The 25,725-nt window shown below is 36.8% G+C and overlaps 1 long non-coding RNA gene across 1 annotated transcript in view; it reads left to right on the top strand.

Moving 5' to 3' along the window:
* Window positions 1-25,725, top strand: part of LOC105476602 (uncharacterized) — a 116,123-nt gene that overhangs the window by 42,792 nt on the left and 47,606 nt on the right. Inside the window, exons 3-5 of the long non-coding RNA XR_011606547.1 lie at window positions 4,594-4,650; window positions 16,390-16,565; window positions 16,824-16,882. This is a non-coding gene — a long non-coding RNA (uncharacterized lncRNA). The remainder of the gene's footprint in view (window positions 1-4,593; window positions 4,651-16,389; window positions 16,566-16,823; window positions 16,883-25,725) is intronic.

Raw genomic sequence — 25,725 nt, 5'->3', positions numbered from 1 at the left:
AGTACACAGTGGGCATTCAATAAATTATAACTAAGTGACATAGTTCTTGGATATAATATTTCTATTTTAAATTATTTATTTATTTTTTATTTCTTTTTGAGATGGAGTCTTGTTCTTGTCACCCAGGCTAGAGTGCAATGGCACGATCTCGGCTCACTGCAACCTCTGCCTCATGGGTTCAAGCGATTCTGCTGCCTCAGCCTCCAGAGTAGCTGGGATCACAGGCACCCACCACCTCGCCAGGGCTAAGTTTTTGTATTTTTAGTACAGACGAGGTTTCACCATGTTGACCAGGCCAGTCTCGAATTCCTGACCTCAGGTGATCCACCCACCTTGGCATCCCAAAGTACTGGGATTACAGGCGTGAGCCACTGCACCCAGCAATATTTTTATTTTTAAGACAAGTTGTGATTGAAAATTATCCAATTGGAGAGCACAAGTTACCTTTGACTATATTTTGATCAAGAAAAAATCATATGAGTGGAAGCCCATTGTTATACAAATGTAAGACTCCTAGGTATCTAATGACCTAGGAGAAAATATTATAATCAAACTTATTTTCATAGCCTGAAGAAGGCCAATCATATTCAACAGGTGACATTTGGACAAAGAGGCAAACTAAAGAACGTCAATGAGAGAATGTATCTTCCCCATTGAAAAACCAGAGGCTTCTGCAAGTGTTTGGATCGGAAAGAACATCATCATTTCAGTGAACAAGATAACTTTACCCTAGTTGGGCCAGTATTTTACTGATTGGCAAGAGTACAAGAAACAACAGTAGAGGAAGTCCTCTAGTGGACACATGAAAGAGAATAAAATTACTCTATTCTCTTACCAAATGCATTTGAGCAGACCACCCTCCTTGGTTTCATGAATAATTCTACCAAACTGTCAAGTGGAGACTCAAGTCAGTTTTAATTTGAAAATTGAGGCCAGGTGCAGTGGCTCACGCCTTTAATCCAAGCACATTGGGAGGCCAAGGTGGGTGGATCACTTGAGGTCGGGAGTTCAAGACCAGCCTAGTCAACATGGCGGAACCCCATCTCTACTAAAAATACAAAAACTAGCCAGGCATGATGGCAGACGGCTGTAATCATAGCTACTCGGCAGGCTGAGGCAGGAGAATCGCTTGAACCCAGGAGGCGGAGGTTGCAGTGACCTGAGATCGCACCACTGCACTCCAGCCTGGGGATAAAGAGAGACTCTGACTCCAAAAGAAAAAAAAATTGACCAAATAAGTAACCAAGTAACCTTATTTGATATTAGCCAGTGAATTAAGTCATAAGAATTACATGAATGTTCCTAATATGACATTATTAAGTGACATCTTCATAGAGTCATGTCAACAGAGAAAGAGAATGACCACTGTTTCTCTCTTGTCCAGTTTCTCTCTGTGTCAAATTTCCCATTTCTCTGAAGCTCTTTATCTCAGTCAGCCGACTAGGACCAAGCTACTTAAACCAAGTTCTCTTTGATTTTCAGTTAACACTTCTACCCTGCTTGGTTTGCAGCATACTTCACAGATAAGAAAAAAAAAAAAAAAAAAAAAAAAGCAACTGAATGCTTTTATTCCCTCTTTGGAGAAGTTGCCAGCATGACTTGCCTTCCTAGAAAAGCCATAAGCTTTTAGTAGTAGTTACTATCTTATGCTTGATGTTTGCTTCTCCATAACAACTAGTACAGTGAGCAGATGTATGATTGATGGGTTAGTGACTTGTAGAAATACTTTTCATAGTAGGTAGTGAACCTAGGAGTGAAGAAAACTCTCTGCCACAGATGAAATTTCCAATACCCCTGCAGTGCTAATCACGATTTTCCTGTTGCTTTACTCATTTGACATCGATTTCACATCAGCCTCCACCACGTGCTACTCTACTGTTGATGTTTCATTGCTTTTACATTGGCTCTCTTTGGCCCCTACCAAAAAACTCTGGAGACATTTTTTTTTTCTGTTGCTTTTTTGTGGAAAATGTCAAGTCTGTAAAAATTTAAAGTTTATGCAAAGACCAAAAAAAGGCAGTTTGCAGAAAAACTTCACTTGACATCTTGACATGTCTTTTTCCTCCACCACTAACACCACCACTTTTGAGCCTTTTCCTCTTGCTTTTCTTATTCTGTTCTATGACGGCAACTATATTTAGTACCATGGACTATCTCCATTCTTAAAGGCAAAGAAAATCTTAATTATGCTAAAGGCTAAGCATCATTTAATTACACTTTTTGAAGAACATTAAAGACACTAAGAATATATAACTGCCAGGTGAACTTAGTAAAGTAGCGAGATTAGGCAGTACAGTTCCAATTCAATGAGCAGCAGCCTGAGTTTAAAAAATGTAAGTGAATAGAAGAGAAAATGTGATTAAAATATCAGTCCTGCCAATGGCCAATTACCTTCCCCCCAAAATACACTAATAGACTTCCTCAAGCAGTTTATTGTGTCTCTTATCTGCACCATCACCTTTCTTTGTGGGCTGGTGAGGTCTCCAGTATGGTTTCCAAAATAGTTTCTTACTATTGAAGCAGAGGTACGCCTTCAAAAATTGTATTATTATTTGACAACCAAGAGCTTACTTTTCCTGTTCTGGTTTATCTTCCTAAAAGGAATTGCCACCTTAGGACTTTCAGCCATAGTATTCTCTGCCTCCGACTCACAACAGACAGAAACCAACAAACAAACAAAAAATGGTATGGGTAGTTGGGTAAACAGGATAGAAATGACTCAGAAGTATTGAAACTATAATTGGGTAAGGTAAAAAGTGGAGAGATTAAATCTAAGATCCAAAGAGCGGATGCTCATCACGACGTCCCTCACTATGAAGAAGCTCCTCTGATATCAGGCTCCCCAGAATCACCCATCATCCACATCTACTCTGTTCCAATTCACCCTCTCCAGGTTACTGCTTTTAAGACTTTGATTTTATTATCTATTCAGTTGATAATTCAAATATATATATGTTTAGTCTGTATAATAAATATATGTATATATAAATAAATATTTATATATTACAAAATATTTAAAATATTCTATATTTTATAATATATAAATACAACATATAATATATTTAGGTGTAATATGTTAATATATAATATGTAATATATTAATTAGTATATAATTCATATATTTGTTAATATAATATATAAATATATATTTATTTATAATGTAAATAAAAACATACAATATATATTTTATAAACATGTAAAATATATTGTATTTATATATGTTTACTTAGTACCTCCTCTGAGCCAGTTATCACATTACAGAAAAGGGATAGGGAAATAAAATAGCATATGGTGCTTTTCGGAAAAGAACCACACAGTCTTTCACAAAAGCTTCCACCAAGTGCAATAGAGCATAGAAGAAAGAGTGACCAACAATATCTGGGGACACCAGCAAAAGCATCACAGGTGCGTAGAGCTTGAGCTTGGACATAAAAAGTAAGCAGTAGGGAAGACGACCCATTAGAGAGGACAGCAGGGACAAGAACACAGTGGCTTAAAAGACAATGCTACATGCAAGGAAATGCATTTGTTGAAATGGCAGTCATGCAGCATACATTGAGGGAAAACAGAGATTACAACAAATGAAGCTAAAAAATGTGTACTGGGCACAGACCATGATAGAAGATTACATCACTAATGGGAAGCTCCCAGAGAAGAATTTTTTGAAGAAAATAATATGATCATTTATCCTTATGGGCAGTTAAAACTCGAGTCAAGGAAACCAACTAGAAAGTCGTCAATATGTCCAAAAAGAGATAACATAGCCTGTGTGAAGGCAATGGCCATGGAGATGGAGAAGAGGAAAAAGATTGAAGATATACAGTAGTTAAAATTTACAGAATTGATTTATACTGGAAGATAAGCAAGGAGACTGGAGAAGCTCCTTGTTTTCTGACTCAGGCTTGTGGATGGCTTATAGTGTCCTTAATAAAACTGAGAATATAGGAAGAAAAATAAGTTGAGCAAATATGATACTGTTCAGATTTAAGCATGTTTGAGTTATTTGTGGAACCTCTCAGGCATCGATGCCTAGCAGGCACTTAAATATATATGCCTGTAATTCAGGAAAGAGTTCTAAGATGGAAACTTGAATGTCGGACACCACAGCACACAGGTGCTAATAAAAGCTATGTCTTTATACAAGAAAGCTTTCAAAGTCCCTACCAAACTGCTTCAACCTACAATTCTAGCATCATCTATAATTATTTTTCTAATCAATTTATTTCCTACAGAGAGCATATTCTTTTCACTAAATCAACACAAATGTCATGCATTTTTATCCTCATGCCCTTGTTCATACTGTGACTCCCTCCTCTTCCTTCATTTTGACTCTCAACATGCTATTTTTTTCTTTAAAATAAATCTACATTCCTTTCAGTTTGGGAACTCTTTCATGGTTAGGTCATTCACACCAATACTTATTGTTACTTCTTTTAAATCCCTATAGGATATAACTGTCATTCTCGACCATTAATTACTTATCTCTTAACGTTAATTTATAATTTTATACTAATTTATGTTAATGTATAATTTTAGCTTACATGTTTATAATATTTGTGTAATTTACTGTTTTCAATTTTCTTGTATTTAAAGGTAATGAATTATACCCTACAAGATCGCATATAATATACTATGCCACATACAAAATAGGTATGTAACAAATATTTTCTTACAGCTTTGTAATAGAAATATTGCAGTAATTACAATATTAATAATGCTGACAAGGTCTCTTTAAAAAATGTACGGTTTAAATGAAATAATTTGTTAAAAGCATATTATAATTATAAAGCATTTTATAAATTTAAGAAATATTACAATATCAAGTAAATGATAAGTGTATGAGAACTATCATATCCACTATGTACAATGAGTGATTATAAGACATTTTAGGTCATCTAATGTAACATTACAGACCAGACCTTGGATAACACTGCTTCAGAGGCTTAGACTGTTGGCCTTTAAGAGCAGGACCCCTATTTTAAGAAGTGACAGAAACATTTGTGTTCTGAACTAAAAAAGCAAAGAGAAGAAAAACAATTTTAGAATTATAGCCACTCTGAAGAATGTCATGTCAACTCTTTTCTTCTTTTACTTCCTTAGAATTATGTTTTAAAAAATGATGTCCACTTGTAAACATTCTTTAGAAAGCAAAAATGACCATAGAAACCAACTTTGAAAAATAAGAAGAAAGTTGGAAGCTTACACTACCTGAACTCTAAACTTAATTGCAAAATGTTAGTAATGAAGACAGTGGCACCATGACAAAAAACTTAAACCAATGGAACTGAATAGACCATCCAAAACTATGCTGATACTCATAGGGTAAACTGCTCTGTGATGAAGATACCAAAACAATTTGTTAAAAAGGATCAACAAACGGTGCTGTGATGATTGGATACCATTTCTAAGAAATGAATTTTAATCTTTACCTCAGAATTTATACAAAATTTAACTTAAAATTGATAAAAGTCGTAAATGTAAAAACCAAAAATCTGAAAATTTTCAAAATTTTTTATTTCAATAGCTTTTGAGGTGCAAGTGTTTTTTGTTACAGGGATGAATTATAGAGTGGTGAATTCTGAGATTTGAGTGCACCCATCACCCAGGTAGTGTACGTTGTACCTAATGTGTAGTTTTTTATCCTTGGCCTCCCTCTCGCCCTCCTCCTTCTGAGGCTCTGAAGTCCATTATATCACTCTCTATGTCTTTGTGTACTCACAGCTTAACCCCCACTTATAAGCAAGACATACGGTTTTGGATTTAATGGCCTCCAGTTCCACCTAAGTTGCTGCAAAAGACATTCTTTCATCCCTTTTAATGGCCGAGTAGTATTCCATGATGTATATATATCACAAAATTTCTAAAAGAAAATAGAGAATAAAATCTTAGTGATCTTTGGTTTGGCAACAAATTTTTAAATGGGACACAATAAACATGACCAATAAATGCAAAAATAAAAAATTTGGACTCCGTCAACATTTTTTTAAAACACAGTCTTCAAAAGGCACTGCTATCAAATGACAAATCACAAACCTAAAGAAAATATCTGCAAAACATATGCCTAACAATAGTCTTGACTTTAAATAGATAAAGAATACTTACAGTTCAATATTTAGAAGACAAATAATTTTATCTAAAAACAAGCAAAACATTGAATATATGCTTCACAAAGATATATGGATATCAAATAAGTATAGGAAAAGATGTTCAATATCATTAGTCATTAAGAAAATACAAATTTTAATCACAATGAAATATTTCTTCACACCCACTATAATGACCAAAATTAAATAAAAATAACCTTACAAATTGCTGTTGAGAATGTCAATTGTATCTCACGTTCTTTGCTGATGAGAATGTAAAATGGCACAGCCCCTTTGGAAAAAATGTTTCATAGTTTCCTCGAAAATTAAATATAGATATAATATATAATCTAGACATCTCATTCTTGTATATTTACCCAAAATAAATGAATAACTGTATGTCCAATGAGAGATTTGTACACACATGTCTATAGAAGTTTTATTTGTAATAGGAAAAGTCTGAAAACCATCAGTATGTCCACCAATATGTGAATGAGTAAACAATTTATAATATACCCACACAATGTAACACTAGAAAGCAATAAAAAGGAACAAAATATTGATCTGCACAACAACAGGAATTTATCTGAAAATGATTGGGTTGAGTAAGAGAAACTGGATAACAAAGAGCTCATAGTGTATGTTTCCCTTTATGTAAGATTCTAAAAAAAGAAAACTCATCTATGGGGACAGAAAGCAGATCAGTTGTTGCCTGGGATCAGGGGAATGGGGGTAGGAGTAGGAAGAGAAAGAAAGGTGTGACAAGAGGCATAAGAAAATTTTAAAGGGTTATAGATATGTCTATCATCTTGATTGCAATGTGTATACATATGTCAAAACTCATCACATTGTACACTTTAGATACAAGCAGTTTATCAAATGTCAATTATACTCCAATAAAACTATAAAAATATACTATAGACTAAATGTCCACCTCAAACATAAAACACAATGTCAATTGGTATACGTTCTTGGGAAATGAAAAATCACCAGCTGAACTTCTATGTCCACCAAACTACCCACTTTGCTTTATGTTTCTTTTACTGAGCCTCCCAAAGTCTCACATTCATGAGCCATATTGTATCGGATCAGTGGAGGAGGAAACTCAATAATGTATCTAGAGACCAGTCAGTGCATGAATCCATCTCTTCAGCATCAAACACTGCTCAACACAATATAGCCCTGTGTTTGGGTGAGGACCCAGGAGTTTTGCTATGTCAGTAAAGCAGAAAGCTTTTCTGTCAGTAATGATGATGTCCTTTCACTGACAAATTCCTTGTGTTTAGGACCAGGCTTTTACTGCCATATATTAGAAATCACCCTTCACCATAGGACTCCTATGAAACACTTATATCACCCTCTTTACAAAGTGAATCTTGAACCCTTTTCTGCCATTTGCAAGTTCATTTTATGATATGTGTGTGTTTCTAGGTGCATCAATAGATTATAGGGATGTATCATATAGACCACAATAAGAGTTATGACTGTAAATTAAAAGACAATCTGAGTTATGTAAGTAATAAGCAATATCAGATGACTTCAGCTGAAAATAGAATTGCTATACATATACGTCCAAGAACAAAGAAACCAAGTCTTCTGTGGAAGAAAAAGGAGCTTACCAAATGGGAGTGAGCACTGGCTTCCTGCTTCCACCAGATATTCTCAGCCTCATGCACTAACAGCATCACTCGAAGCTTTAGCTGTGAGTCAGTCCTGACCATGAGTCGGGTATGTATCAGGACATACCATCTACCAAAAAGATGCAATATCTGCAATTTCTCTTTCCACCATTAAAGTTGGTATCAACTTTGAGCACTTGCATAGTCACTGAGTTGTTGAGTCCTAAGGTTTGATTTTTGGATTAATTAATTATATTTCAATTCACTTCAGTGAATATTCACTGAACCCTGCTCTATACCTTAAATCAAAGAACTACATGGAAAAATACTGACCAAAATTTTACAAGTTCATGAAAATAGAAATCTAAAAAACACATAGACCTTCAAGAATTTATATGTGAAATGGCAGAATAACTAACTACCAGCCTTCTTACTAATGCTGGTCACACACCTAGTTATTGTTTGGTTCCAGGGCCAATTTCTGTTACTGCCCAAAATATTCTTGCTATCACACCAGAGACCATTTTGGATTTCCTTGGGCACTGATCCACAATTTATGTGTTTTCCAAACATTTGAACACTGTGGGTTGGCTGCTTGGAGACCCATCTTGGAGTCATCCCTTTCATTAATTGTTAGCCCTGCCCATTCCTGCCTCATTTATCTTCCCTTAAATGTTCCATAAATTTTTTACACCCAGTTATCTACAGGCTATGACACTCTGGTCAATATTAGCTCCAAATATCATTATGGACCACTTTGGTATTCAAATATTTTCCCTGTCTTACTACAAATTCAAGGAGGACATCCAAAGTAAGTGTAAATGTCAAGGACCAAGAGGTTGAATGCCAGACAGAGGTTCCAAAAAAAAAAGAGACTATAATTTTACTCAAACGTAAAATTAGAAAGAAATGATTTGGTCATTCTAGGAAGACAATCACTAGGAAAAAAATAGTTTTTCTAGAATTGTAGAATCGAAATTTGCTCATTGACATAGGGAAAGAAGAAAAATTGTACATAGGAAGATTTTTAAAATGCAAAAGGACAGAGTTAATGTATGGGAGCTGGTCCTACAGAAAGAGAAGAGGTTATAAACAGGTGCAAAGGAGAAAACAGCAAAGATGAGGGATGCAATTTTATGGGATGCTAAGATAGGCAAAGAGGGGGACAGGAAGACCTCTGATAAATTTTGAAATGTTGAAGAAGGTAGAGAAACTCAAATCAGAAGTTTTTCATTTTAATCCTGCCCAGCATAATAGGTGTGGTTAGGACCTTCAGATGATACATGTAGGGGCAGGGATGTGAGGATGTTAATAATGTAGAGTAATGTAGAACGGCTGCTCTGTAGGAGACTTTCCTGCATCCCCCATGAATATAGAAATAGATAAATTAAAGGATTGCTGAGTAGCGGGGAAGTTGTGAATTTACCTAGCGTGAAATGGCAGTGGGCCCAATTATCTTAGCTTCGTGACTTTCTTCAGCTCATGCTAATTGTCCGGTAAGAAGGTCAGTGACAGGGCTTGACAGGGTTATCCTGGGTTAGGGATCTATAAAGTAGGCTTGGCAGAAGATTGGGAGTGGCAGTGGCAGATTCTAGGATGCTCATGAGGCATCACTGCCTTGTCTGAGCAGGAGTCCCAAACTTTGCACGAAGGCAAGTGATCAAGACACAGTTGGTGGGCTATAGAACTGGGAGAGCTTCAGGGATTAGAGGCTGTGAAAACAGTGAAAGCACGTGGGCAAGAATAAGATATTAGAAGGACTTGGTAAAAGGTAATTTTTTTAAGGAAAAAAAAAGCATCACAGAGATTCCAAACTGAATGATAATGAGGTCTTTCGGGCATCTTCACCACTATATGGCTGAAAAGGAAGGAATGTAAAGATGAAGAAAATGGCAAAAACAGAATACAAAGCAAAATTGTAATAAAAGTGCTGTATTCATTGAGGAAAACAGGAATGCCCTGGATGTAGAGAGATAAATGTGGTGAACAAGGTCATTAAAGGATGCTAAAGCAAACGACATAAACTTCAAAGCTAAACAAGTTATTGAGTGAAACACACTCTAGAAGTAGCCACAGCATGAGAGAGGTTTTGTTTGTTTGGTTGCTTGTTTTTTGTTGTTTTTGTTTTTGTTTTTGTGTTTTTGAGACGGAGCCTAGCTCTGTCGCCAGGCTTGAGTGCAGTGGCACAATCTTGGCTCACTGCAACCTCTGCCTCCTGAGTTCAAGCGATTCTTCTGCCTCAGCCTCCTGAGTAGCTGGGATTACAGGCACACACTGCCACACCCAGCTAATTTTTGTATTTTTAATAGAGACTGGGTTTCACCATGTTGGCCAGGCTAGTCTCGAACTCCTGACCTCGTGATCCACCCACCTCAGCCTCCCAAAGTGCTGGGATTACAGGCGTGAGCCACCGTACCCAGCCAAGAGAGATTTTTAAAAAGTCTGATTTCATCAGCTCATCCCAAGAGTTGTCAAGGAGAGGTAATAAAGAAGCCTTTAGTGGTAAATAATTCAGGAAAAGTAATGTTACTGGGGAAAGCCAATTTTCAATTAAAGCAAGAGAGGGAAACAGCATTAATAGAACACTTTCAAATTATAAGGAAATTTCCTTGCTTAAAGTACCACAAAGTTTCCATATAAGACAATTACAGCAATAGCAGAAGTGAGAGAAAATGTGGGAAGCTCTTAAAGCAGGAAGAGATTAACCTGAAAAAAGTGGGAGTGAAGAAGTCAGGAAAGAAAGGATTTGCTCCTAACACGGTAAGTGTTAGCAATTGGCATCAAGGAAGGAAACCAAAAGCACCTTGGAAAATATATGCTAGAGACATTTAAGAATTAGATAGCTTAGCTCTACTCAACTCATATTTGCTAAATTCCTACATTTTGGCATTACTACGTACAGATAAGACTTTAATATTAAAAAAGGTTAAAAGTAGAGTGAGAAAAAAATTTAGAATTCATTCAGTCCTAACAGTAAGAAAACTTGAGTCTAATGAAGTTAAATAACATCCTATCTTACTCGGTTTGGGAATAAAATGTATGTCTTTTAACCGTGCTGCCCCTAATTAACTGTCAATCAAAAGACTCATATTTTAGCCACAGTTCTATCATTGACTAGCTTTCTTCTCTTTATTCTTTATCGCTTTGCTTCTTTCCTTCTGTTATTATTATCAATATTTTTTGGTATAAGTTACACAAGAAGGCAGAGAGCTTAATTTCCCTGTGTTGCTTGGTGGTAGGGTTGGTGGTAGGGTGGGTGGTAGGGTAAACCTAAGCTGGGACTGTGTGCATTAGACTCATTTCTTTTCTCAAGGAGAGTAACAGGGTGAACCTTTGAATTTGAATTCAGGATACTTACATTTCCATTGGCAATTTTTAATCGAAATGTTATTTTATTAAAATTGCAAACAGCTATGGAGTTTTCTTTGTACCCTGTTTTTTTTTTCTCCCATGCATTTCTCATATTCTGTCCCGATGGAATTGTCTATAAAACATTAACAGACTTTGCTGCTGACAAAATATTTGAACTTGATCAAGTCAGTCCCTCTTTGTGGGTCATAAGTCACTTGTATGTGAAATGAAGATATCATGCTACACTTATTCCTCAAGTCATGAAAGAAGATATGAGTTTGCTATGAAATTCATCTTTCCTAGCCTCTCCTTTCCCCACAAAACTTCAGAGTGTTAGGACTTCCCTAACCTCCATGGGTTCAGAAGTCTATTTGGTTCTGAAACGTGTGGCAGATGAAATCGAGATTGCAATTTATATCGAATAAAAGTTACTCATTCTCACAAAGTCCACTGTAAGCCTGAATGAATCTCAGCATACCTTCTTCCAGGTGAAACTTCAGATTACAGGCTTCTCTGATCTCATGGTGTGTCCACATCAGCAGACTCTGTCAAGATCTTTGGGTGGACTAGAATCAAGCACTGAAAATAAAATGCTTCACAAAAAAAATGGCATGCAGTATTACTGCTTGTTATGTAGACTAAAGTCCTATAGCCCTGCAGAATTTCAGGGGATGAGATAAGTGGAACCCTTCTACGTCCACTGATGCGAAAACTTGTTAATAATAAATAGATGAAATACTGCAGATGGAAACATGGCATATAAGTTCCATTTTTTTCCCACTTTAAGTGGAAAATCGTAACTGGCTATTAATAGCCAGTAGTAGCCAGTAATAATTCAATTAGCTAGGCATTATTGTATTAACACAATATTACAATGTTTGCAATAACAGACAGTTGTTCTTGTTTTGGTTTAAGTTTTAACTAAGGGGAATCTGTTGCTTTTTAAATGGTCATAAACAAAGAATATTTAAGAGTCATGAACTTTAATCAGAGTATCCATAGATTTAATTCTCTTTATATAATTTCAAATTCTGGGGGTTTTATTCTTTGTGGAGTTGAGTTTTTCTGTTGCTTTTTTTTTTTTTCTTTTATTCTGGTCTGGAAGCATATGTAGAGTCTAAAAGTCAGTTATCCATTATGGAACTCTGTTGTATTAAATTATATATTACAAAACATTAAAATGTAATTCTTATCCAGCCTGTTGCTCCATGCTATATTTAAGAAAAGGCTTCTAGCAGTGTTATTTCAAGAAGAGAATTAAGAAAAGACTGCAAAAATTAAATTCACATGCAAAAAGCTTGGATTTCTCATCCATCTATGTGACAAAATTACCCCCAATTTACTCAAAATTAGTAAGTCTGAGATAGTTGTTTGGGTCCCTGCTTTAGGATGTTCCCGAAGATGCATCTTACTACTGATGTTTTCTGTTTTCTTTATTTGAACTTTATCTGTGGATAGAAGGAGATTTTCACCAGTAGCCTGCCAAGACATCACGGGAATTTTTCCAGCATGGCTTCATGCTATGGTTAGCAGACAAAATAATCGATCTATATGTTCTCTCTAGGCCCGTTCACATTTTTCTCATATAGTATGTTCCCACAACAATTACTAAGTAAACAAGCAGGATTCATGATTTTGGACCTCTGGCCACAGTTTACTGGACCAAATGCAGGGACCATGTGACCTCAAAGGAAGAGGCAGTATCTGCCTTAAAAATTATCAGGGCTTACTGAGCTCTGACACAGATATACCCAGGAAACTAGCTGCACTTCCCTCTCTAAGGTCTGTAGAATAGTGCTTTAACTTTAGAAAGATGTAATTTTTATGTGTTTGCTTTGCTTAAGGGATTTTCTATGGCTTTGTATCCTTTTATAACCAAATATTCCTGATGGAGACCTTAGGAACATATCTGTATGATTGTAATTATAACACAAAGTAACAGTTTTGAGCACTTACTATGTTTCAGACACTATTTTCAGTTCTCTCTTTTTATCTCTCTCTATATAGTGCTTGAAAGTATTTATATACATATATATGTATACATTTTTTCAGTTGTCACAATTGCTTAAGATATTATCCCCAATTTACAAATAAATAAACCGAAGCACATAAAGGATAAATCATCTGTCAAAAATCACACAGCTAGTAAGTGGCACAGCCAGCATTCAAACCTATGAAGGTTAGTGCTAGAGCAAGTGCTCTTGAAAGTGGACCATGAGGAGTTTCAAAGCCAAACACACCCAGAGACAGAAGTCTGAGAAAGCACTGGGAATATGAGGGAGTATCAGGGATACCAGGGACTAGAGTACAGAGATCAGAGTCTTGCACTAATTGCTTGAGAAGTTTGCTGAAATCCTTACTCAGAGCAATGCTGTGGAGAGGAACATGTAAGGTAAATATGGTGGAAGAGAGAGGTGCTTTTGCTTTTGCCTTTTGGCCCCTTAAGTGAGAGTTTATAAATTAAGACAACAGCTTATGTTCATTCATCATTTGTTGAGTGACTAGGTTCAGCAAGTTTCTATTTTCTCTGGGAGATAATAGATTTAGATGTTTTAAACTATAATTTTTTCCTACTGTTAATAAACTCTGAGTGCCATAGTGACTGGCAAAGATTAAATAATAAATAAATGGATGAGTTATTATAATTTTATAATCAGCTGTATCCAACAATTGAATTAGTCTCTAGCACTTCATTACCAGAAATGGCACAGATTAAGCTTTCTGCTACCTGAATAGATTTCTATAAAGATACACCACTAGTCATGCTTCTAATTTCCTCCCCCTTGACAAGAGGCATTGGAGATATTGTGAAGTGTGGCTGATTTTTATCCACTGTGCTAAACAAGGCACCTTTTGTTATCTCCATCATACTCTGTTCCTTTGCAGGAAACACTTAGCATGACTCACGGTACCTGCTGGTGTCTATTACCTTAGGCTATGTAAGAGGTAAAATAACAATGGCTGGATTTAAAGGGCCAAAAGTAATAAGGAGGTAGAAAGAAAATCAACTGGAATAAATGGTTACACAAGGACATAGCAAATGTCTGCTAGCTACATGTTGAGGCTTGGCAGTGCTTCTGGGACCCCATTTCTCATAAGGGTAAAACAAAATGTCCTACATTCTGGGCAGCAGGAAACAAATCAGCAACCCTGCAGGGAGAAAGGATTGCGATTGCTCTGGCACTTAGGTCTAGAAGTGATAGGTGGATGAGTCAAAATCATTGCAGGTTTTTGAGAGTATCTTACTATTAACAGGTGAACATAAAGTCTGGTATACAGGTTGGGATAAAGGGGATAATGTTAAAGAATATGTCTATACAAAATCTTCACAGATGGGGGCTACAAAGAAATAGGACTCATTTTTCCTTTTACCAGTGAAGTCAAATGCTTTTTTAAAAAATTAGACACTGGAATTATGAACAAGCTACTTGTGCAATAATGTGTCACTTTCTTTGTACCTTCGAAGTCTAGCTCCAGGATCCATGTATTTTGTACTCTGTATTTAGGGATTTTCTAAGTGCTGTGGCCCCTGTTGTGAAACTTTACTGCAGTAATGGTCCCTATTCATTCATCAACTTGGCTTATACCGAGCAATTTTATAATCTACAATTTTCTTATCTATTAGTTTATTTTGTCATTGACCTACGTTCTGTGAATATAATGATGACTTGGAAAGATAAAACTTGTATACAAATTCCTGAGATTGTTCTGGTAGTTCTGGGTGGAGTCTAGATATTTAATTTTCCAGCAAATTTGACTCAGTTGATCCCTATGTAGCTGTTCCAAAGACCACACTTTGGGAAACGTTTCCCTAGAGTCACTAGGTTTGCAGGTCCCATTACTTAAGAATAACCCTGACCTGGGTTCTGCTTAATTACCAATTTGGACTTAGGTTTAAAGAAGAACTGCAGAACAAAGGGTGGAGATGAAGGCCAGGAGAGTCCGCCGCAGGCCCTTAATGCATTCATCTCCATGCCTGGACTGGTTGTCCCTACACTGGGAAGCAAGGCTCATTTGCATGAGTAGAGAGAAAGTTAAGAACAAGTTTATAGGAAAGTGAAGTTTCCTAACCTCTTAGATATGTCCATTCTAATGATCAGAATATCATTCATTTCCAACGAGCTATTGAATATAATTAAGAGAGATAAGGTGATTAATATCCTAATTGGGGTCTGCAATCTCAAAAGAGTAGGTTTAATCTCTCTCTGTTATGGTTTAGAAATCCTAGAGTGTCTTTGATTGATGTTATTCTTTATTTAAGGTTGTTGGACATACCAAAACCATTTGTATATTTTTGTTATTATTCCTACCAAGTCCTCTACAATCCCACTTTTAAGGAGCGCGTGATATAAGTCCCAAGAAGAACCTTGTGATAGTTCAATCAATTGCCAAGCAACTATATATAATGTGGCTGAATTTGCTTCCTACCAGTCATACTCTATTTGCAATCAAAATTTGAACCTTAGTGCACATGAAAAAAAATGGATATACTGCAAAAAATCAAATATAAAATTGGTCTTTTATGGTTCATGGTAAAATGGATGATGGGAACTATTACATTATATACAGCATTTCACTTAATGTATCTATTTTCCAAAACGGTTTAATAAAACCCTCACTTTACACAATCTACTAAACAAAGCCCCCCAATATAGTATTTAGGGGAGCCAAACCATGTATGAAACTCACAACTACCCCAGTAAAGTGAGAAAGATTCCTTTTAAAAATTGGGCCTTGTGTTTAGTTAAGCTTGCAATCCATGACTGCTTCTGTGAATTAAGAGAGATTTTTATCTCCTCATTAACCATTAGCTCCTATATATTTCTTTCCTTTGGAATCTAAAATAAATCAAATCAGGAAATATTTTTAGCTTTTGAGTTGATTAACTGTTTTGCCAACATTTATAGGAGGTATTTGTTAGGACCTATGGGAGCAATTTCTTAAAATAAGTACTTACAAGTTGCCTGCTATTTGCCTAAAGTGATCCTTCACCTTAAAGCGTAGTGAGATGACTGAATGTCAGTGCTATTTCTTTGATGGCCAACAATGATCCTCTCTCTAAGGGCAGTAGCCTCATTCATTTTAGATGACATTCCACAGTAATAGATCATGTCTGACACTTAACCCTTTTTAAACTCAGTAGAAATACAGGCTCCTGTTGTGTCAATGTCTATAGGAGAACGAAATGTGCTCAGGGAGGCAATTGCTCCTTGTTAAGGAAAGTCTTAGCCTTCACATAGCCTGGTTTTTAATGTTTTTCAAAAGCTCACTGGTCCGAGCGGATAAGCCTGTCAGCAAATTGCCCATATTAAAATTTAATTGTATTATTTTTGCAGAATAGTGGACTACTTCATGCAGTTGACTTTCTCTAACACCAAATGTAGAATATTAGAAACAAAAGTCAAAAGAGACAACAATGAAATCCTGAAATATGAAAGCATAATGGGTATTTAGAGATGATGGCGTTTCATCTCTTCATTTTACAAATGAAGACAATGGATTCCTGAGAGAGGTATCACTGCTTTCTAAATATACACTTTTTAATGACTCTGTTTTTCCTACCTTTACCTGGACTTTCAGCTCCTTTTTTTCCACTTGAGCAGCCTCTATCTACCCCAAAGCGTTAATTCACAGACTGCAGGTCCATAGCACTTTGTTCAGATAGTACACCTCTATAGAACAGCATCATGATTGTGTTAAACGATTGGTTGCATGTTCATTTCTCTAATGGTAGGCAAAAGCAGTCCCTTAATTATCTTTCTATTTTCAGTTCTAACTACAATTGGAAGATAGAAGTTACAAAACTCTGAGTGACTTGATCAGTGACATGTAAGTAGCCAAGAGAACCACAGATTTTTTTTTCAACTCTCTCCCGCTAGCACTATTTAGACTTCACTGTGTTGACTCAGAGATGGTCGAAGAATTGGCATTGTCTCTTACTCTTCTCTTTTTATCAAGATGCATCTGGAAAAGGTATAAAGTGTTGAAAAGAGCCAGATGCATTCTCTTTTTTTTTTTAAATGACCCAGCATCTCATCTTTATGTAAAAGATAACAGGGCATTGGGATTTAAACAGCATAGGAGTAATGTGCTGGTCACTGTCTACTTGAGAAATTACTCAGGTTATCTGAATCTCCTTTCCTAAAAGGGTGATTGTAACAATTAAATGAGATTATATTTGTACAGCATGAGCAGACAGTAGGTGTTTTGTAAAGGTTGCTTCTCCCCTATCTTCTCCTATAATTTGACACTTTATAATTTCCAGTTTTTTAACACACATTATCTTATTTGGGTCTTATTACAGTCCTGTGAGATGGGCAGGAGAGGTATTATCCTCTAATTACAGACAAAGAAAATGACATGCTTAAGATATGGTTCTGAGAAAATAAAATCAGACATTTTATACTTCTATTAGCACAGTACCCATCCAGTGGCAAGAATCGAAGCTAGCTATTTCCATGTCTAAAGTACAGGATAAACACAAGCTCCCTCTTCCATTGATACCAGAACTTCCCTTGCAAATTCCAAGGGAATCTAAGGTGAAGTGTGGAGGAGGTCTCAGAGTAACCACCATCCAGCTGGACAAGGACTAGTTTGAGTCAGGTGTACTATTAATGTGAAAGAATTATAATGAAATGCAACAGATTAACATAAATCAAACAGGGAGGTTATTGTTACTAATTTATAAGTGAAATATACAAGATCTTTTACATACCACTGAGACACCCCAGGTCACAAATGACCAATATTTTCTCTGAGTGGGTCAATCCATTCATTTATAGTCCCAATCTTAACCAATGGTCTCAAACACATGTGGGTAGCTGATATCCCCAGGAAGTCCTATCATCCCTCATGTAACAGAGAAGATAGAAGTCATCTCCTCTGACTTTGCTGAGGTGCAATGTTACTGCAATTCTTTTAAGCAAGTGTGGTAGTAGGGAAGAATTTATATTCTTCTTTAAACAAGACACAAAGCTAGTAACTGACCGCTGATCTTTAATTGAACTATTGTGGAAAAGGAATGTGAATAAATATGTGCTTAGCTAAAGCTGAGACAGGGCAGTGATCACAGTTGCATGAGCCAGTTGCTATGCCTTGATATGGCGCTCACATAGAAGTGGTAGGCTCCTGCTGAGTGGATGTGGGTGAAGCCCTTTGTCCATAGCTGTCACTGTGTGCAGCCCCAGTTTTCAGACATTCTCATTTCACCTAGGTGTGATCAGTAAACACATGAAGGTGATTTCAGGTTGACCAATAATGGTAGCACTCTGTCAGTGAAGCGAGGTATTTTATGATGTTTCAGACTTCCCATTCTATCTGAGGACGTGCTAACTCTGACTTTACCTGGGCACCGCCAATAGGAAAGGGGGCCTTGTAGAATTTCTGTTCACCTTTAAAGACATACATATGGTTTCTCTTTTAAATTCTAGTTATCATTTCTACTCCTTAACTTTACCATGCTTTGGTCAACATCCTACAATTCTCCTTTCCAAGCCCTGAAATAAAATGCAATTGAAATTGAAGAATATATTTAGACTTAGAGTTGGAAAGACATGATAACATTCAAGTCTTCTCAAGTGCTAAGTTTCATAGGAGCCAACTTTTAACCGTTTTTCTTTCATTGTCACTCCTCCTACACCGGAATATTTCGGACATCTAGAATCAAGGAGTGGTGGGTAGGACAGCATTAGAATACAGGGGGCTTCTGGTCTTGGGAAGCAAGACATCCGGTATTTAAAAACTGATGATGAAAATAAATCAATTTAGATGCATGACAACTTCAGGTCATTTTTTAAGAAAATAAGCATAATAGTTTTAGATTTACAGAAAAATTATAAAGATAGGGTAATGAGTTCTCATGTACTTCACACCCAGTTTTCCCTATTTTTAACAGCTTACATTAGTAGGTTATATTTGTCACAATTAATAAACTGATGTATATTATTAAACAAATAATAATATAAATTATACTAAATCAACAATTGATATTAATTTAAATGAACATTCTCAAGTCTATATTTCATTCACATTTCCTCAGTTTTTTCTAATATCTCTTTTCTGTTCCAGTATTCCTTCTAGGGTAGTACACTGGATATAGTAGTTGTGTCTCCTGAAGCTTCTTTTGGCTGGCACATATTTTTAGATTTGTTGCTGGTTTTTATTATCTTAACCACTTTGGGGAGCATTGGCCAGGTATTTTGTAGAATGTCTTTCAGGTGGAATTTGTCTCACATTTTTCTAATGGAGTTATGGTCTTGGGAGAAGACCAAAGACGTACATTGACATTTCGATCACATCATATCAAGGGTAATACTAGCAACATGACTTATTGTTATTGACTGCAAGCTCGATCACCTGGCTGTGGCAGTGTTTGTCAGGTTTTCTATTGTAAAATAATTCTTTGTTACCCTTTCCATACTAAAATCTTTGGAAGGAAGTCATTGAGTGCATGCAGCCCATACTTATGGAATGAGGAGTTTTGCTCCTTTTCCTTGAAAGCAAAATATATGTATGGAGTATGTGAAATTTTGTGCCCCATTAATTTATTTATTTGCTCATTTCTGTATAGCAGTATGAAATGTCATGAATGTTTATGAGGTATTGGAATATGATAAAATGCTGTTATTTTGTTGTCCTAATTTTTTCAGCTTTAGCCATGTCTCATAGTTTAAAAGAAAGTTTTCCATAAATGTTATTTTAAAAATAGGTATTTTAAAAATAAATGTTTATTAAACATCTACTGTGCATAAAAATTATGCTGGGACTGAGGATATATAAATCGAATGAAGTATTGATATCACCATCAAGGAACTTGCATCTCCGGGAGAGAAGGAATCTCACATAAATAACCTTCATGCAAGCAAGATACAGGCAACCCCAAACCCAAATTCCAGATCCACAAACTAATAGCCTTGTGACACTGGCCAAGTCACTCCATCTTTCTCAGATTAAAAATATTTTGAAAAATTTTGCTTCATGTAGTTATTTAGAAAATCAAATTAATATAATTTAAAGTGAAAAAAGGGTAGTAGATCACTGCAGTTAAGAATCTAGCCTTGGAACAGCTTTGGTTCATACCCTGCCTTTCTCAATACTAGGTCCATGACCAGCAGAGCTAATTTGGACATGTCAACATCCTTAGATTTTATTGCCTATGAAACAGGAAAATAGAAAAAGCACAGGATGGGACAGGCTTGCGGGGTTATCAAGAGCTCTGATTTGTTTACTCCAAGTTTATTATTTCTCTTAAAAGGCAGGGGATAATCCAGTGAGAATTTGTAACTGGAGCTATAAATAGAGGAGGCACAGGCCTATGGGTGATATTCCAAGTCACCATTAAAGGGAAGGCAAAGGTCTGATAAGTAACAGGGAACTCAAAAGGAACTATCTTTGTAAGGCTCTGTAGCAACTGCCAATGGTCTGGTGACAGCTTGAGCCCACCACAGAGCAGCTTCCGCTTGTCGCATGAAAACTTGCACTGAGACTCCAGAAATAAAAGCACAGAAGCAATAGACAGGTTGTAGGAAACTCTGTTCTTTGTTTGTTTTCATAATTTCAACTTTTATTTTACATTCAAGGGGCACCTGTGCAGGTTTGTTATATGGGTGTACCACATGATGCTGATTGGATCCCAGCACACAGAAAGTGAACATAGTATCCAATAGTTAGTTTTTCATCCTTTGCCCCCTTCACTCTGCCCTCTAGTAGCCCTCAGTGTCTATTGCTCCCATCTTTATGTCCATGAGGACCCACTTCCACTTGTAAGTGAGAACATACAGTGTTTGGTTTTGTTTTTCCTGCTTTAATTTGCTTAGGATAATAACCTTTCACTGCATCCATGTTGCTGCAAAGAACATTATTCCATTCTATTTTATAACTGCAGCTCCATGGTGTATAGGTACCACATTTTCTTTACCCAATCCATGTTTATAAACACCGGGATTGATTCCATGTCTTTGCTATGATAAATAGTGCTGCGATAAACATATGAGTGAATGTGTCTTATTGGTAGAATGATCTACTTTATTTTAGATATATACCCAGAAATGGGATTGCTGGGTTGAATGGCAGTTCTGTTTTAGGTTCTTTGAGAAGTCTCCACACTACTTTCCACAGCGACTGAACTAATTTAAATTCCCCCCAAGAGTGTGTAAGTTTTCCCTTTTCTCCTAAGCCTAGCCAGCATCTGTTGTTTTTTGTTTTTTGTTTTACTGTTTAATAATAGTCATTTTGACTGATGTGAGATGGTGTGTCATTGTGGCTTTGATTTGCATGTCTCTGATGATTAATGATGTTGAACATTTTTTCATATGTTTTTTGGCCACTGGCATGTCTTCTCTGAGAAGTGTCTGTTCATGTCATTTGCCCAATCTTTAATAGGGTTGTTTTTTTGCTTGTTGAATTAAGTTTTTATGGATTCTGGATATTGATCCTTTGCCGAATTCATAGTTTGCAAATATTTTCTCCCATTATAGCTCACTGCAGCCTACCTCCTGGGCTCAAGCAATCCTCCTGCCTCAGCCTCCAGAATAGTTGGGACCACATGTGCATGCCACCACACTTGGCCAATTTACTGTTGATTTAAATGTTGGTCTCTCCATTGGAATTTAAGTTTCTTGAGGGCAGGGTCCATATCATCATAGCCCTAGATCCTAGCATTGTGCAGATACTGAGTAAATATTCATTTAGAAAAGAATGATGAGGCTGGGTATGATGGTTTATGCCTGTAATTCCAGCAATTTGGGAGGCCAAGGCTGGAGGATTGTTTGGGCCCAGGAGTTCAAGACTAGCCTGGGCAATATAGTGAAACCCCAACTCTACAAAAACATTTAAAAATTAGCCACGTGTGATAGCACATACCTGTAGTCACAGCTGTTCTGGAGCTGAGGCAGTAGGATCACTTGAACCTAGGAGGTAGGCTGCAATGAGCTACTATTGCACCACTGCACTTCAACCTGGGCAACACAGTGGGACCCTGTCTGCCCCCCCAAAAATGATGAATTCTGAAGATTTCATTACATAAATTAGTAGGAAGCTTAGGTAGAGGATATAACAAACGGAAGCTGAACTTGGTAACCTCACTACAAACCCTCATTTCTGAGAGGTTGAGTGTGTGTCTGTGGCAATTGTGATATGAGGAATGACAAGACATGATAATTTCTTTTTTCATTATTTTATAAGCCTGCTTTCCTTTTTCTCTTTCTTTTACTTTCTTTCTTTCTCCCATAGGAATAAATGAAGTCCCAATGAAAAAAGCGAAGTCTATTTTTTTCAGAGCTTACCATATCAAAAGAGTCAACCACCACCACTTATGTTTAAGCAGACACTCAAAGCAGACGAAGCAGTGGTGAAGCTTCATGATGGGTGAGGGTAGGAAGGCTTCAGATGTGCCCTGATTGGAGGCTGTTGGCATGGGAGAGCTGTGGGTGGCCTTATAAGAAACAGGGCATCCTATGTCATTGGTTAAGGGTGCATATTTGGCTTTCTCTGGTTGGCCCTAGGTTGGAAGTGGAGACAAGAGGTAGGGAAGCTGTCAGTTATTAATCAAGCCCTGGCCATCATGAGTCAATTATTACAGAAGTTACTGTGCAGCTTCCTGGATTGTTACTAGAGAGAGCAATCTGGCTTCCTGCAGATCTGACTCACAGCATGCTGGCTTGTTGGGCCATTCATTGAAGATAAGGAGGTTTCACTTCCTGATCAGGTTGCTTCAGGTCATTTTTATACAGGACCTGGTCGTTATCCATTTCTACATTCAGTCTCTCTCTCTTCTTGTCAACTTTTCATCTCCTTTTCTCCAAATATTTTTCTCACTTTTTCTAAATCTTCTCTTTATATTTATGTATTTTCTCAGGGCCCAGAAAAAATTAGGGAAGGGGAATGTGAAATGTGGTGAAGATTCAAATTATAAGGCAACAAGTGTTGTTCGTTGATGTCAAGCTCTGAAAGTGTCTCATCTTAAAGGATGGAGAATTTGGGCAATTTAGTGATCCTAAATATGCAAAAAGTTTGTTTTTATGAACAATTATTAAATGCCACGTTGTTATTTGGCTATGTTCAAACACAACCTTAAAACATTTTCTGTACAAGTTTTCCAGAAAATAGAAAACTTAAAATCTGCAAACATGATTCAGTATTTTCTAGATGTGAGATTGAACTGAGCACACTTCAGTTTCTCTTCTCTGGACTTGCCAACACATGGAACTATTTTGAGATGAGGCAGCAGAAAAAAATCATGTAGCATCCAATATGTACTTCTAAAATATTTTATCTTTTTCATTTTAGGGCCTCTGAATGGAGCTTAAATGTGGCCATTTGGCCTAAACATGCTTCCTGTTTGAAGATGCTTTCAGATCCAAAAATTAGACTTAAAAAAAAAAAAGGGTGTTGGCAGCTGTGATGGCTCATGCCTATGTAACCCCAGCACTTTGGGAGGTCGAGGTGGGTGGATCATTTGAGGTCAGGAGTTTGAGACCAGCCTGGCCAAAATGGTGAGATCCCATCTCTACTAAAAATACAAAAAATTAGCCAGGCATAATGGTGTGTCTGCTAGTCCCAGCTACTTGGGGATACTGAGGCAGGAAAATCACTTAAACCCAGGAAGCAGAGGTTGCAGTGAGCCGAGATCATGCCACTGCACTCCAGCCACAGTGACAGAGTGAGACTCTGGAAAAAAAAAAAAAGTGGGTGTTTTCTGTCTTTTTAAAATATTGCCAACTGGAGCAATAAATCAAAGTGAGCTAGTGAGCATCAAGAGAGAGAAACTTGTTTAAATTAAGAGGTAGAAATAATTTTTTCATAGTACCCCGATCTTGTGTGCAGAAGATCTATAATCAAATAAAATATTTTATATTCATTGTAGGTTTGCTAAGTTTGTGGATCAAACTTTATTATAATACATGAAATTTATTATTTTTGCACTTATTTTTATTTTCTTGAGACAAGGTCTCACTCTGTCACTCAGGCTGAAGTGCAGTGGCATGATCATGGCTTACTGCAGCCTTGACCTCACAGGTTAAAGGGATCCTCTCACCACAGCCTCCTGAGTAGCTAGGACTACAGGTGTGCCCTACTATGCCTGGCTAATTTTCTCTTAAATTTTGTACAGATGGGGGTATCACTATGTTGCCCAGGTTAGTCTTAAATTCCTGGGCTCAAGTGATCCTTGGCTTCCCAAAGTGCTGGGATTGTAGGCATGAGGCATCACACCCAGGCAAAATTTATTTTTAATAGCATTCTTCCTCTCTTCTGGAATTGTTAAAGCCTATTAGGCATTGACCCTGTTAGCTGTGAACACTGCAGCATCTTCTCTGATCTACTCTTTACCCAGCATAACAGGATTTTTCCAAGGGAAGTGAGTATTGCCTTGGGTCTCTAAACCTAAGGAGGAGGGAGGTAAGTTAGGCACCAGATCACAACAGTCTCCTACTGAACAAATGTGCTTGAGAACAGCATTTTGGAAGGTGATCCAGCTGTGCAAGCTGAATCATTTTTCATAGCAATTTTACTAATGCTTCTCACCCCGAATTTTAAAAGCCTGATGAGTCACACTGAATGGCCAACTGCTTACATTATCAAACAGAACAGAAAAGCATTTACATACATAGGCACAATACATAACTAGATTAACCAAATTAACTCCTACTTGTATAACCCTTCAAACCCCACACAGACAAAATACATGGTCATTTAACCAGTAGGATCACTGGCAAATGTAACATTAAAATGTTGATTATTCTATTCCATCTCATTTTGTGCCTATATTGTTCTTTCATGAAAGTAGTTAACCAACACCCATGAATCTGAAGGTGAGCAAAGGATGAAGTTAAGTTTCCTAATACACTAAAATAATATCTGGGTGAGATGAGACATTTTCCTGGCACAGCTTACAAAGAAAACATGCTTCCTTTAACTTAAAAGAGGAAGGGAGTGGACTAAATGCTCTGTGGGTGGTGCATTGAGTCTAGAAAATCTTCAGCCTTATGAGAACCAGGTTTATATGAGGCAATTTAAAGTCCTTTATAAAGAAATAGCAATATTACCCTGTTTGAAAGGAGGAAGCAGCTTGTTCCTGTGGCCATCCCATACCATTAGGATCGTCACTTATCAGTTATGGTACATGGTACTTTTTGTCTTCAGAACATTTGGTGCATTTTATCAAATTTTCCACACATCACTAGAAGGCACAGTGGCCTATAACATCCTGTTTGTCACACAGTACTTTTGAAAAGTGTCTAGGGATTGGATCATCAGTGATAGGAACAGAACATCTATATTTATCATCATCTCTAAAAGAACAGGGTCAGTTATTTGCCCAAGACTTGAAAGTATTTTTTATAATAATCTCCAATGAAAAGATGGGATCATTTTCTATATTATACTTCTTATGGGCATGTAATACTTTATCACTGTGCCCTTTGCCCTGTACCCAAATCATGTTATATGTTATGTCATCAGACACCTAGTATGGCATCTGACCATCCATACTCAATGTTTACTTGGCAGTGTCAGTGTCTCTGCTGGTGCAGAAGGCTTTGGTCACTAGCAAACTACTCATTCCATCTGAATTCAGAAATCTTAAAACAATAAATTCTCTTGTTTACCCAGTCTTCAAAACACAGGGCACAAAGTAAGAAATTAAATGAAAAAGTGTGCTTTAATGAAGCAAGCAC

Source organism: Macaca nemestrina, chromosome 8, assembly GCF_043159975.1.
Source record: "Macaca nemestrina isolate mMacNem1 chromosome 8, mMacNem.hap1, whole genome shotgun sequence".
Lineage (NCBI taxonomy): Eukaryota > Metazoa > Chordata > Mammalia > Primates > Cercopithecidae > Macaca > Macaca nemestrina.
This window is presented reverse-complemented; position numbering and strand designations above follow the sequence as displayed.